Here is a 15,283-nt window from a genome sequence, read left to right as displayed (position 1 = left end):
CAAAAGAGTTAACATAGTTTTACATCTTTTAAACAGTGTTTCAGTAATGATGAACAGACATTTTATCAATCCTTTCCAAATTCTCTTATACACTAGCAAAAATGGATAAAGTTTAAAATATCCTTTGATAAAAATGATATGGTTTAAAATACTGCTTACATACCTAAAACATACCTAAAACTGTTTCAAAAATTATGAACAGATTTTTACCAACCCTTTAAAACACTCCTAGACACCAGCTAAGAAAAATATATTATTTAAACTGCAAAATGAGTTTTGAAATTGAACTTTTAAATATGGAAATCTGTGCAATGTGTTTCCACTAAATTGTAACAATCTGAATAATTAATTTAATTAGATATCGGTTATTTTAAGATGATATAACAGCTCACGAAAACATAAACATTAAATTTAATCCAGACTTAATACCTCATACAGTGAACTTTTCCCAAATTATGGCTTATCAAAGCACAATAAGACACTAATTTATCAATATAAAGTCGTGAAAGAATATGAATAGTTATAAAAAAAATACTGTAATTCTGTAAACTATCTGATTTGGAAATATAGAGAAAAAAAATTAAACAGACAAAAAGAATGTGAAAAAACACACTTCGGTCTGCATTTATTGACCATTTCGTTCAAAAGCAAATTTATATGAATCAAATAGAGAGTTGGTATCTTTAGAAAATGCTCTCAAAATATTATAATCTGACTTTGGATTCAATATTACCTATGTAACATTTGGAAGCCCTGCATGAGAAGTAGCTCCACGTTTAACATTTGACATTCCTTCATTATTTTCAAAGACCTCGATCTTACTCTCGGCAAAAAAAAAATATTTGTCTGAGGCATAGAGTTATACAGCATGGGAACAGGCACTTCGGCCCAACTTGCCCATGCCAACCAAGATGCCTACACTACACTGGTAGTGTACACTAGTTCTACACTAGTTCCAGCTGCCCGCATGTGGCCCATGTCATAATCATAGAGTCATAGAGTCACAGAATCTCACGGCGTGGAAAAAGGCCGTTTCAGCCCAACTTGCCTACCCTGGCCAATATGTTTTTTTACACTACTCCCACCTGCCTGCGTTTGTCCCTCTAAAACTGTCCTATTCATTTGATTTGTTCTTTGCTGATAATTATACTATCCTAAATGTCAAACGTTTTTTGACTTCTGTCAATACTTCTATTTCTGTTTAGGAATGAGAGTTTAAAAAAAACATATTGATAGATTCAGAGCAGCAAATGCACTTTACTCCCATACACCATACACGTGATTTAATAAAATATAGTGAACTAGTTATTATATGAAAGTATTTTGGGAGAAAAAAAACGGACAAAATACAACATTCCCGTCTAAATAGACACAAAATGCTGGAGTAACTGAATGGGACAGGCAGCATCTCTGCCTGTTCTGCTGAGTTACTCCAGCATTTTGTGTCTATCTTCAGTGGAAACCAGCTTCTGTGGTTCTTTCGTACACATTCCTGCCTAAATGGTCAGTACACCCATGGTTCACAAATATAATGATTGAATAGTTGAAAGAATATGGACATTGTGCCAAAACAATGAACTTGAGCAAATTAGCTGGCACATTAGCAGACTATCATATCTGTCATACATAGAGGTAATGAGAGTTAATATCCACAGGGGTTCACTCACTATAAATTAAGTGGATGTGTTGTGGAAATAGTGGGAAAATGACATGCGATATCTAAGTTGTTTCCCCGAATAATCTATTGTTCTTCTGCCAAAGCGATGAGAGACGAGAAGTTCAAAACCATTGTGACATCTAGTAGCTTATTTGTTCTTCTTTTAAAAGCAATTTTGATGTTTTCAAAATCTGTTGGCCTCTCCTCAACAACTGCTCCTCTTCTTAGGCATCCCTTTAGGGTTGAGGATGACTTCTGTTCTGTTCCTGTGCATTCTGCAGGGGCTGATCTTCAGACATCCATACAGATGGGGCAGCAGTTTTCTTAATGATGTGGGTGGATGGGAGTTTGAGAAGTGGTCCACTTTTTCTGCTAATAACATGGGGTATCTACGTGCAATGTATGAAAGGACCGTTCCCAATGCCGCCATGAATACTCCTCCTCCATATAGACCGAACACAGGCCAGGGATTCCAACCAACTCAGATGGGATGTTATACTTTTACAGGGAGGCTATGAGAATGTCCCTGCTTCAGTTCCCTCTCCCACTTGGTAATATTGTGCCGTGACAATATTCGGAATCTGTAGCAGCACTGAGCACCATCCAGACCGACAGCTGTGATGAGATGAAACGGTTTAACATTATGGTGCCTTCACTGCTCATTTTCTAGCCATGATCTAGCTTCACAGGTGAAGCTGTCAAGTGCCCACAATTGATTGCAGGTTGTTTTAAAAGAAGGGGGCTAGCTGCATCTGTGCAATAAGATGAGTGCTTGAAATTGACCAGGCATATCTGGCATCAAAGGATTGCTCTGACAGTGGTCTGTGGATTTAGTCACATCTGAGAGAGTGAATGGCAGGCACAAGTAAACAGCTACAATAGGATTAGGCAGGCATGTGTGCTGCATGGAAACAGATGCTTCCTTTTCACCTGAGGGCAACTGATTAACTGTTGAAATGCAGCGGATGATTTGCTTGCCTCCTTTCTCGGCTCCAAGGTCGTGCAACATCAGGGTGTCTCATGTCGTTGGCCCCCCTAGGCCATGACTGACTATGGGTGATGCATCCTAGTTGTTGGCTGCTTGCTCCAAACCTCGGCTAGAGCAGCGTCGCTTGTGGCTGAAGAGACCAATGCAGGAGTCACAGTCTCTGTGGCGAAGGTCACATTAGTGTGTGGTCTCTGGTTTGTTGAAGTTGCTGCGCTCCTTTCTCCGTGCCCGCTTGTCTGCCGCTGCGTTCAACGGTGTCTCTTCCCCCGTTATGAGATGTTGGTTCAGGTTGCCTCTCCACCTCATGCGGTCAGCTGTAAGGCTCTCCCAGGACTTCACATAGAGGTCGAGCGCCCTCATATCTCTCTTGTAGACGTAGCTGGGGGCGGCCGATGGTTCTCCTCCCAGATGTCAGCTCTCCATAGAAGATGTCTTTTGGAATACGGCTATCCTCCATGTGGTGAAGATGGCCCAGCCACCGCAGTCTGCGCTGCCTGAGTAGAGTGTACATACTGGGAAGGCCAGCCCGAGGCAGGATCTCGGCGTTGGACACTCTGTTTTGCAAGGATATGCCCAGGATACGGCGGATGCTTCTCAGGTGGAAGGTGTTAAGTCTTCTCTCCTGTCTGGCATATGTAGTCCATGTCTCACTGCCGTACAGCAGCGTGCTGTTGACACAGGCATTGTAGACTGCTATCTTTGTCTTCACTGTCAGATTTGGGTTGGTCCACACTCGAGTTGTGAGGTGAGTGAGAGTTGTAGCTGCCTTCCCGATCCTCTTATCCATCTCTGTGTCCAAGGAGAGGTTGTCGATGATGGTGGAGCTGAGGTACGTGAACTGATGGACGGCATCAAGTTCGCAGTTGTCGATGGTGATGACAGGCAGCTCCTCTGTATCCTGCCCCAGGACGTTCATCTTCTTCAGGCTGATGGTCAGCCCAAAGTCCTTGCATGCCCGATAGAAGCAGTCCATCAGTGACTATAGTTCCTGCTGGGTGTGGGACACAACTGCGGTGGCGTTGGCATACAACATGTCTCTGATGTGAGCTTCACGTACTTTTGTCTTTGCTCTGAGGTGGGTGAGGTTGAAGAGCCTGCCATCTTATCTAGTACTCAGGTAGATCCCCTCTGTTGCAGTGCCAGCACATCAGGGTGTCTCATGTGCTGTTGCAGGAATTCATCCATCTGGCCGTGGTTCCTGCTTGATCAGGAATGCCTGCCTGCATAACTGGAAGTCCCATTCTCGAGGAGGCAGCATGGTCTGCTTGGAATTGGTGATCTGGCTAGCAGAAAGATACCTGTGAAGCAATGGGAGGCAGGCTTGTAAATGGGGGAAAGGGGTAGATAAATTAGAAGCATGAGTCATATGATTCCTCTGCTCCATAAATCAATACCTGAGTCTAAATTCACTGAGCTGTCCCTACTCCAATATATTCGGATCCCCTTGGAGACCAATCAATCTCAGCCTTGAATATACTCAGTTGCCTCAGCATTCACAACTCTCTGCTATGTCTGGCTTGACAGGAGTCCCTTTGGCTTCCTGCAAATCTGCTTTTCTTCATGCGACTGTACCTACCAGGATAACGAATTAAGTCACTCGGCCCCCTCGAATCTGCTCCACTATTTGGTTAGATCGTGGTTGATTTGCCGACAATCTCACTACTGCACTTCTTCATCAGAGATCCCCCATCCCCCTCTTCCTCCCTTGACACTTATGGATATAAATGTGTGGAGTTCACCAACCCATTCAAGACGTATAAAGCTGTTTATTTTTAGCAGTAACATACTGCAAATAGATTACACTTACAAAGCAAGATAAATGATATTTGGCAGATCTCGGTAATTAAAAGAAAGTGAAGCTAATCCTTTACAGGTTATAATTGATTTAGAAAGTGGTTCATAATTGAATGAAATGGGTTGCAGCGAACTGTAATTATAATTGGCAGATATGGTGTTTTTAAATAGGATTGTGAATGGTTGGTCATTTTTCTCCTTTTGTGCCATGCCCGCTGGCCCAAAGGTAACAACCATGTCTTGGACAAAGTGCAGGGTACAAATCCCACTTCAGAATATTGTGTTTATCAGTGAACGGTGCTTCGTCAAGAGGCACAAGCGTTTCGGAATTCACTTCAAACTGAAGTCCCATTCATGGGCATGCAACTGATTTAACGAGGAGACGTAAGGAACCGCAGAGGCTGGAATCTTAAGCAAAACACAAAGTGCGGGAGGAACTCAGCAGGTCAGGCAGTATCGTTGGAGGGAATGGACAGGGGAGTTCTCTTTATCATAAAGTCAAACTGCAAAGAAACAAGGTCTTTTAGCCAGCAGTACATGTCAATTACCAAACTCCCTTCTATACCAATCCCATCTGTCAGCTGCAACCTGCTCTGCAACCTTCTATGGTTTGGCAAACCAAGTGTGTGTCAAGATATCCATCTCCAGCACCCCCTCCAACACTGCTCCAAATTCCAACAACCCTCTGGGTGAAAACAATCCCCTCTAATCCATCTACTCCTCAACGTAAACACATGCCCACGGATGCAAGACACCTCTGCCACGGGGAAAATTTTTGTTATTAACTATCTTATCTTTGCTGCTCATAATGTCTGGATCCCTCTATCAGGTCCACCTTCTGACTCCTCGGTTTGAAGGAAAGCAAACCCATATGTCCAGTCTCTCCTCATTTCTTGAGAAGATTTGTTTTTCACAGGGCAGTTCCATCAAAGAGTGAAATTGGCAATTTCTGCTTAGCTACATGCAGAATTTTAAACACGTAAAAGATCATAAGATCATGTAATAGGAGATGAATTATGACATTTGGCCCATTCAATCATGGCTGATCTATTCCTCCTAACCCCATTCTCCTGCCTTCTCCCATAACCTCTGACACTCGAATATCCATATTCGATATTGTCTTAAATAATGTTATAAGCTAATTTGCACATGCTGTATATTCATACAAAATAACAATTAACTACATATTATACATGCAGTCAATATATGCTGGTTCTCCAAGGATGTGAATGGTGCTATATGAATCTGTCCTTGTTTTACATCTCAAGAAACAGTAGAAAATATGTATGCTCATTGATGGGGTTGGACTGGTTATTGGAAAACCAGATCTTAGATCTTGTGTAATCATACTGCATGGAAACAGGTCCTTTGATTTGAGTATAGGATTTGAGTATAGGAGCAGGGAGGTTCTACTGCGGTTGTACAGGGCCTTGGTGAGACCACACCTGGAGTATTGTGTACAGTTTTGGTCTCCTAATCTGAGGAAAGACATTCTTGCCATTGAGGGAGTACAGAGAAGGTTCACTAGACTGATTCCTGGGATGGCAGGACTTTCATATGAAGAAAGACTGGATAGACTCGGCTTGTACTCACTGGAATTTAGAAGATTGAGGGGGAATCTTATAGAAACTTACAAAATTCTTAAGGGGTTGGACAGGCAGGAAGATTGTTCCCGATGTTGGGGAAGTCCAGAACAAGGGGTCACAGTTTAAGGATAAGGGGGAAGTCTTTTAGGACCGAGATGAGAAAATCATTTTTCACACAGAGAGTGGTGAATCTGTGGAATTCTCTGCCACAGAAGGTAGTTGAGGCCACTTCACTGGCTATATTTAAGAGGTAGTTAGATGTGGCCCTTGTGGCTAAAGGGATCAGGGGGTATGGAGAGAAGGCAGGTACAGGATACTGAGTTGGATGATCAGCCATGATCATATTGAATGGCGGTGCAGGCTCGAAGGGCTGAATGGCATACTCCTGCACCTATTTTCTATGTTTCTATGTTTGAACCAAGGAGATACACTAACCATCAAGCATCCATTTACATGATCCGACAGTAATCCCAATATATTTTACCCAAATTCTACCGCTTACTTAGACATTATGTACATTTTACAGTAGTCTTTTTTTTGTTTTAGTTTTAGAGGCACCTTTGGCCCAACGGGTCCGTGCCGACCAGTAATCCCCGCATATTAAAACCATCCTACACACTCTAGGGCCAATTTTTACACTTACCAAACCAATTTCTTCAGAGGATAGTGACAGTGAATCTTTAGAATTCTTTATTCTGGAGAGGTGTGGAAGCTATTGTTAGTCATTCAATTGGAATTTTTAACTTGCTGAATGTGTGCCTCATGTTTGGTGGTGAGTTATTTATAAAGGTCATCTGTTGCTTTTGATCCAAATTCCGTCATTAAATAACTAAAATATGCTGCATGTGTTGGTGGTGTCATCACGTGCATAGAATTTGACCACGATATAACACCAATGTTATTGTAAACTGTGACATAAAGTACCCAATTTAACTTTCCGGTGTGTATGACTTCAACAGAACATTGGTGCAAATATTTGAAAGCAAGATTAATAAATAAAGCGTGTAGGAAAGAACTGCAGATACTGGTTTAAACCTAAGATAAAGATATGTCTAATCTCTGGACAAGTAAAAGTAAAAGAAGTACTGACACTTTTGAAAAATATAAAAGTGGATAAGTCTCCAGGTCCTGAAAGGATATTCCCTAGGACATTGAGGGAAGTTAGTGTAGAAATAACCGGGGCTATGACAGAAATATTTCAAATGTCATTAGAAACGGGAATAGTCCCCGAGGATTGGCGTACTGCGCATGTTGTTCCATTGTTTAAAAAGGGTTCTAAGAGTAAACCTAGCAATTATAGGCCTGTTAGTTTGACTTCAGTGGTGGGCAAATTAATGGAAAAGATACTTAAAGATAATATATATAAGCATCTGGATAAACAGGGTCTGATTAGGAACAGTCAGCATGGATTTGTGCCTGGAAGGTCATGTTTGACTAATCTTCTTGAATTTTTTGAAGAGGTTACTAGGGAAATTGATGAGGGTAAAGCAGTGGATGTTGTCTATATGGACTTTAGTAAGGCCTTTGACAAGGTTCCTCATGGAGGTTGGTTAAGATGGTTCAACTGTTGGGTATAAATGCAGGAGTAGCAAGATGGATTCAACAGTGGCCGAATGGGAGAAGCCAGAGGGTAATGGTGGATGGTTGTTTGTTGGGTTGGAGGCAGGTGACTAGTGGGGTGCCTCAGGGATCGGTGTTGGGTCCTTTGTTGTTTGTCATGTACATCAATGATCTGGATGAAGGTGTGGTCAATTGGATTAGTAAGTATGCAGATGATACCAAGATAGGGGGTGTTGTGGATAATGAAGAGGATTTCCAAAGTCTACAGAGTGATTTAGGCCATTTGGAAGAATGGGCTGAAAGATGGCAGATGGAGTTTAATGCTGATAAATGTGAGGTGCTACACCTTGGCAGGACAAATCAAAATAGGACGTACATGGTAAATGGTAGGGAATTGTAAGAATACAGTTGAACAGAGGGATCTGGGAATAACCGTGCATAGTTCCTTGAAGGTGGAATCTCATATAGATAGGGTGGTAAAGAAAGCTTTTGGTATGCTAGCCTTTATAAATCAGAGCATTGAGTATAGAAGCTGGGATGTAATGTTAAAATTGTACAAGGCATTGGTGAGACCAAATCTGGAGTATGGTGTACAATTTTGGTCGCCCAATTATAGGAAGGATGTCAACAAAATAGAGAGAGTACAGAGGAGTTTTACTAGAATGTTGCCTGGATTTCAACAACTAAGTTACAGAGAAAGGTTGAATAAGTTAGGTCTTTATTCTCTGGAGCGCAGAAGGTTAAGGGGGGACTTGATAGAGGTCTTTAAAATGATGAGAGGGATAGACAGAGTTGATGTGGATCAGCTTTTCCCTTTGAGAATAGGGAAGATTCAAACAAGAGGACATGACTTCAGAATTAAGGGACAGAAGTTTAGGGGTAACATGAGGGGGAACTTCTTTACTCAGAGAGTGGTAGCGGTGTGGAATGAGCTTCCAGTGGAAGTGGTGGAGGCAGGTCCGTTGGTATCATTTAAAAATAAATTGGATAGGCATATGGATGAGAAGGGAATGGAGGGTTATGGTATGAGTGCAGGCAGGTGGGACTAAGGGTAAAAAGTTGGTCGGCACGGACTTGTAGGGCCGAGATGGCCTGTTTCCGTGCTGTAATTGTTATATGGTTATATGGTTAAGTGAAAACAGTATACTCAAGTGGGAAAGACAGATTTTTGGATGGTGTGCTGTTCGATGATTGTTGGGAGCAGGCAGTAGAGTAGAGGTGAGGGCGAGATCAGACCATTGATGATCCTATTATATGTGGAGCAGATTTGTGGAGCCACTTAGCTTATTCCTGCTCTTATTCTTTGTTCTTCTGTGTGATGCCATAAAAGATATCTATAGAACTTCCCACTCGTTCTATGCATTGAGCAAAAAATTAGCGTCTGGAGGGACTGAATGCAACAGGCAGCATCTGTGGGGGAAAATGTTCAAATGACGATTTGGGTTGGGATTTCTTGTGGAAGGGTCCTGAGCTGAAACACAGTCTCCATTAGATAGACACTAGAAGCTGGGGTAACTCAGCGGGACAGGCAGCATCTCTGGAGAGAAGGAATGGGTGACGTTGCTGGTCGAGACCCTTCTTCACTTCTTCCTCCACTAGATGCTGCCTGACCCATTGAATTTCACCCAGTCATTTGTTTTTTTAAGCAGGATTCCAGCTTCTGCAGTCCCTTGTTGTCTCCTTGGTCCTAGACTTTGCCCGCTCCCAAGTCACTTATGTATTAAAAAAATCTAGTCAAGAGCACTTATCAAAGTGTAATTACTGCCTAATTCACATTGTGGTGCTGCATTGATGGGCAAATCGAGTTCTGGGGAACAAGTTTATATTGGTGCTTTCAATTATGAAAGTGAATGTAGCAATTTGTAATGAAGCCAAACAAAATAAGGGTGTATTTCTTTAAAATAACAAAAGTATTCAGGACCCTATCCGATTATACCCTGTTTTATTAATTTCCCCTATCAGTCTGAAGACGTGTCTCGACCTGAAACATCACCTATTCCTTTTCTCCAGAGATACTGTCTGACCCTCTGAGTTACTCCAGCTTTTTGTGTCTATCGATAGCTTATCTGAAGTTGGATTGATTTTTGGAATAATTGGATATATTTAAATATTTAAAGACATAATTTTTCTTTTTATGTATCTGCAAAATTTGACTGGGAAATATTATCCAGAACATGAAAATGATAAGTCTCCTCTTACTCCTTATCGTATATTAAATCCACTTAATAATAATAATAATACATTTTATTTGTGGGCGCCTTTCAAAGTCTCAAGAACACCTTACTGAAATTAACAAGAGAGAAAAAACATATAGTCGGAGTAAAATAAATAATAAGGACATCACCAATACACAAATTAAAGACAGAAATCGCTCCAAAGACAAAAAATCAAAAACACAATGTGAAGAGAGAGCAGCGGCAGCTAAACAGCGCCAGCGTCCACTCTCCCTTCCGACAGCCATCTTGGACACAGATTAACATATTAACTTACACACAAAAAAATCATCCCCCCACAATGGTTACCACTGTGGGGGAAGGCACAATGTCCAGTCCCCATCCCCAGTTCTCCCAGTCAGGCCTATTGAGGCCACCGCAGTTGCCTCTATGGAGGCCCGATGTTCCTGGCCGTTCTGGCCGGGTGGTGTTGCCCCGGCGTCGGGAGAGTCCTCACAGTGGCTGGGCCACCTGGAACGGCCGCTTCCTAACTGGGGATTGTCGGCTTCCGAAGCCGACAAGGCCTCGCGGGTTTGGAGCTCCCAGGCTCCCGATGTTAGAGTCGGCGCCGCCCGCTCCGCTCCGCAGACCCGCAGCCCGGAGGTGTTGATCTCGGCGATCACAGCTCACCGGAGCTCCAGCGTGTCGATCCAGCGTGGCGACCCAGGCAAGGCATCGCCCGCTCCGCTCCGCGATAGCGCTCCAGCGCTGTGCCGCCACCGAAGCCGAGGTGCTGGGCGGTCCTCGCCAGGAAACGGCGCACCACGCCCGCTGGTAGGCCACGAGGACGGGTCGACGGGCAGCCCGGAGTAAAAGCTGCCTCACCGACCAGGTAGGGACCTGGAAATAATGTTACCCCCTTCCCCCCACATTAAAAAGTCTATCTCTCCCACAGACAAGGCACAGGACTCACTAAAACTGCAAAAATAAAAGTGAATTAAACAGACGGCTGCTGGTTAGCAGCCGTTCCCCAAGATGGCTCCTCCTCCACTTGAATGCAATCAATTAATCAGGCTTGTATAGACTTGTATACATCAATGATTTCAACATATACAGTAACTCCGTAATTTTCTATGCCCAGTCAATCTTGAATGTACTTGCACAAGAGGACTTTAGTCAAAGTAGTTGAGATTGTATGTACATTAAGGAAAGAGGGTAACTAGAGAGAGAGAAAAGGACTCCTCATAAACTAAGGTAGTTATCTTACTGTGGAGCTGTAGGAGAAAGGGAAAGTCTCCAATGAGTATTTCTCCTCTGTTTTTACAGTGGAGAAAAACATGAAAGCAAGGGAACTTGGGCCAGTTAATGGAGATGTCTTGAGGGTAGTCCATCTTACTGTCAAGCAGGTGCTGGACATCCTGAGGCAAGTAAGGGTGGATAAATCTCCTCATTTAACCAAGGCTAACCTACGTAGGCTAAATTTTAAAATTATCACCCTTCATATCCCTTTTTGTCCTCTTCCCTATCTGTTGGCTTCTCCAGGCCTAAGTCCTCAGCCGTAGTAATGAACCTCTAATTTTGGATCTTGACTATCCCTATGTTTAAATATACAAGCCTAATTGTTTGTATGTCCACCACCAAACTCCCGAGACAGACACTGTTCTGACATAGAAAGTGTTTAATGGGAGGGTAGAAGAAAAGATTGAAGATTCCCCCGGATTCTTGGACATCTCTGGCCCATGACCACTCTAAGTGGAGATGAAGAATTCCGGATGGTGTTCAGAACCTAGCGGCCATGCCATGGGAGCACAAGGAGGTCCAGAAAGTGCAGCAGAAGAAGCAATCACTTCACACGCCACCCGCCTGTCCCCTCTCTCACACACCTCTTGCATCAACTGTGCAAGTCTGCAGTTCCCACAATGGCCTCATTAGCCACCTCAGAAAGCATACAACCAAAGCGGAAGAAAGCCATCCTTGATCATGAGGACCCCTGACACTAGTCTCAAGAAGGGTCTCGACCCGAAATGTCACCTATTCTTTCTCTCCAGAGTTGCTGCCTGTCCTGCTGAGTTACTCCAGCATTTTGTCTCTATCTTGATCCTGAGGAACCGCTGAAGGTGAGATTTGAGCAGAGGACATTGCTGAACCTTTTCTTGCAATGTCTGAGGTCATAAAGTCATAAGTTATAGGTGCAGAATTAGGCCGTTCGGCCCATCAAGTATACTCTGCTATTCAATCATGGCTGACCTATCTCTCCCTCCTAACCCCATTCTCCTGCCTTCTCCCCATAACCTCTGACACTCGAATATTCATATTCGGTATTGTCTTAAATAATGTTATATGCTAATTTGCACATGCTGTATTTTCATACAAAATAACAACCACATTTTATACATGCAGTCAATATACTCTGGAGCTCCTAGGATGTGAATGGTGCTATATGAATTCAAGTCCTTTTTTTACTTCTCATAGAACAGTAGAAAATATGTATGCTTATTGGACCGGTTATTGGAAAACCAGGTCTACGATCTTGTGGAATCAAACTGCATGGAAACATGTCCTTTGATCCAAGGAGATACACTAACCATCAAGCATTCATTTACATCATCCTACAGTAATCCCAATATATTTGACCCAAATTCTACCGCTCACTTAGACATTATGGTCAGTTTACAGTAGTCTTTTTTAGTTTTAGTTTTAGAGGTACAGCATGGAAACAGGCCGTTTAACCCAATGGGTCCACGCCGATCAGTTATCCCCACATATTAACACCATCCTGCACACACTAGGGCCAATTTTTACACTTACCAAGCCAATTAACCTGCATACCTGGTAGACACAAAATGCTGGAGTAACTAATCAAAAATCTATCTACCTCTGCCTTAAAAATAACCATTGACCTGGCCTCCACAGCCTTCTGTGGCAAAGGTTGTGCTGAAAATGAAGTTCTCTGCAGTTCTGTTAAATTTGTGCTGCTGTCAAATTCTCTGTGAGCTCTGCTGATTTCAGTCTTTTTAATGGGGCATTGGAATTATTCCCTCGGGATGTGATCAAATATTTCAGGTGATCGTGGCAGCTTTCAAATTTCTGTCATCTTGTGTGACATTTAGTTTTAGACTCACCGCAATATACCCCAGCAATACTTATGGTTGTGTAGAAGCCTCAAGGCAACTCAAGTTCCTTGAACACAGGGCTCCACATTTTGTAGGCCTTAAAAAGCTTGAAAGATGTCTTGATTCACAGAACGCCACATCACGCGAATCAAAGCTTGATAAAGCAGTCAGTAAAAATCGCCTGCAGGTTATTGATGATCCCCTTTAAAGATGCAGATGCTGGAAAGCCCTGCTGCTGGATCCTCCATGCATGTTGAATGCGTGACATTAACAGCATTGCTGGCAGAATGGTGTAGCAGTTAGTAATGCTGCCCCACAGCTCCAGGGACCTGGGTTCAATCCTTCAAAAAGCTTCAGTGCTTTTTGTCATTCTCAGCAATTTAAGTAATTTTTTTCCCCTTCAATCAGTGAATCTGTACTGTATGTGCTTGGCAAACTAATTTTCTTGCTTCGGGTGCAAGAAGGAATTGCAGGCCTGGTTAAAGGTTTTGAAATGGCATTAAAAATGGATAAATGTGGACGGTTATGGTAATGCACCCTGGGAATTTAAATTTGACTGTTTTTGGAGAGGCATTTCAGGCTGATGCATATTGTGCAAAAATGTACTGGGGTAACTCAGCGGGCCATGCAGCGTCTCTGGAGGACATGGATAAATTACTTTTTGTGTTGGGACTCTTCTTCAGGATCAGTAATGCCCCTGTCCCACTTAGGAAACCTGAACGGAAACCTCTGGAGACTTTGCACCCCACCCAAGTTTCCTGGAGGTTGCAGGTGGTTGCCGGAGGTTGCAGGTAGTGGAAGCAGGTAGGGAGACTGACAAAAACCTCCAGGAACCTCTGGGAACATCTGGGAACTGCACGGAAACCCTGGGTGGGGCGCAAAGTCTCCAGATGTTTCTGTTCATGTTTCCTAAGTGGGACAGGGGCATAATGCTACCTATCCATGGCCTCCAGAGATGCTGCCCGACCTGCTAAGTTATTCCAGTTTTTTAGTGGTTTTTTTTTGTAAACAAACGTGCATCTGCTGTGTGTGAGTATTGTACAAGTACTGTATATGCATAAATCCTCATCCTCAATGAGCTTAATGATTTTTGTGAGGATTTTTGTGCTAGTTCTCTCAACACATAACCAGGGAGGGAAGGATACAGTACATCATAGATGTGAATCTTAGCATTGCATTACAGCAAGAGATTATAAAAGCTGTGGTTGCATTCTGAGGAATGTTGAAAGTTAAGGGGGGAATTTTATTGACATTTATTAATATTATGGGGATCAGGGGCGAGAGAAATAATCCCGGCAGGTTGGATAATCTGGGAAAAGGTGGGATAGTTTGAAAAATGAAGACAGTTTTATTCACAAGTAAAATTAGTAAACATTTCAACATTTCGAGAATGATAACTTAGCATTGCACTGGTTTGATCAAAGGGATTAAAGAATATTGGCACAATCCGAAGCTACGTCAAAGATGAAGCATGATTTTATTGAATAATAGAACTGAGATGAGAGGCTGATGTTTGCACAGTGAGGAATAGTATGATAGAGATCATGGAGCATGGGTCAGATTAGCTGAAGTGCTTTTGATAAATTGGCGACCTTGCACATGGATCTCAGGATGCGGGTAAAAAGAGCATTAAAAATATTTGCCATGGTTAATGGGGTAGATTAGGATTTCATCATGGATGGGTACAAAGAAGGACTTTGGAAAAATACTGGGAATTTGGAACTAGGTGATAGATTTGATACAAGGCTTAAATATCACCCCAGCACAGAATAGTACATCTAAAGCAGCTTGAGGTAAAAAAGTGTCACTTCAAAGTGTCATGTCACTGCCATCAGGGCCGGTGCTAGGAATTGCGGGGCCCAATTAGAAAATTGATGGCGGGGCCCCTACTCTAGAAAAGTAAAAATTTATGTATGTTTATATTTCGTGTAGTATGCTCGTCTTTAACCAAAAAAACCCATTAAATGCTTGATATACTAACATTTTGAAAAACTATATGAAAGTGTCACACATCTAATAAAATGAGCGGCACTTTGAAAGATTGAATGTGTGTGTGTGTGTGTGTGTGTGTGTGTGTGTGTGTGTGTGTGTGTGTGTGTGTGTGTGTGTGTGTGTGTGTGTGTTTATGAGTGTATGCGATTGTGTCTCTGTGTCTGTGTGACTGAGTGTGTGTGTTTGTGTGTATGCGTCTGTGTGTGTGCGTGCATGGCCGGCCTTAGGGGGTTTAAACGGTTTAGAGATGTTTAGAGGGCTTCAGATGGGTTCAGGTGTGTTTACAATTGTTTAGAGGGGAATAGGGGGGCTAGAGGGGGTTTAGAGGTGTTCAGAGGGTCCCAGAGGGGTTTAGAGACGTTATAAGCCCCCCGTGAGAAATTGTATTTCTCTGAAATTGAAGATAGACATAAAGCTGGAGTAACTCAGCAGACAGGCAG

General features: G+C 42.7%; 1 protein-coding gene across 2 annotated transcripts in view; it reads left to right on the top strand.

Moving 5' to 3' along the window:
• Window positions 1–15,283, top strand: part of dcdc2c (doublecortin domain containing 2C) — a 114,338-nt gene that overhangs the window by 60,664 nt on the left and 38,391 nt on the right. The window lies entirely within an intron of this gene.

This window comes from Amblyraja radiata, chromosome 5, assembly GCF_010909765.2.
Source record: "Amblyraja radiata isolate CabotCenter1 chromosome 5, sAmbRad1.1.pri, whole genome shotgun sequence".
Lineage (NCBI taxonomy): Eukaryota > Metazoa > Chordata > Chondrichthyes > Rajiformes > Rajidae > Amblyraja > Amblyraja radiata.
The sequence above is the reverse complement of the archived record's forward strand: the minus strand, read 5'-3'. Positions and strand labels throughout refer to the sequence as shown.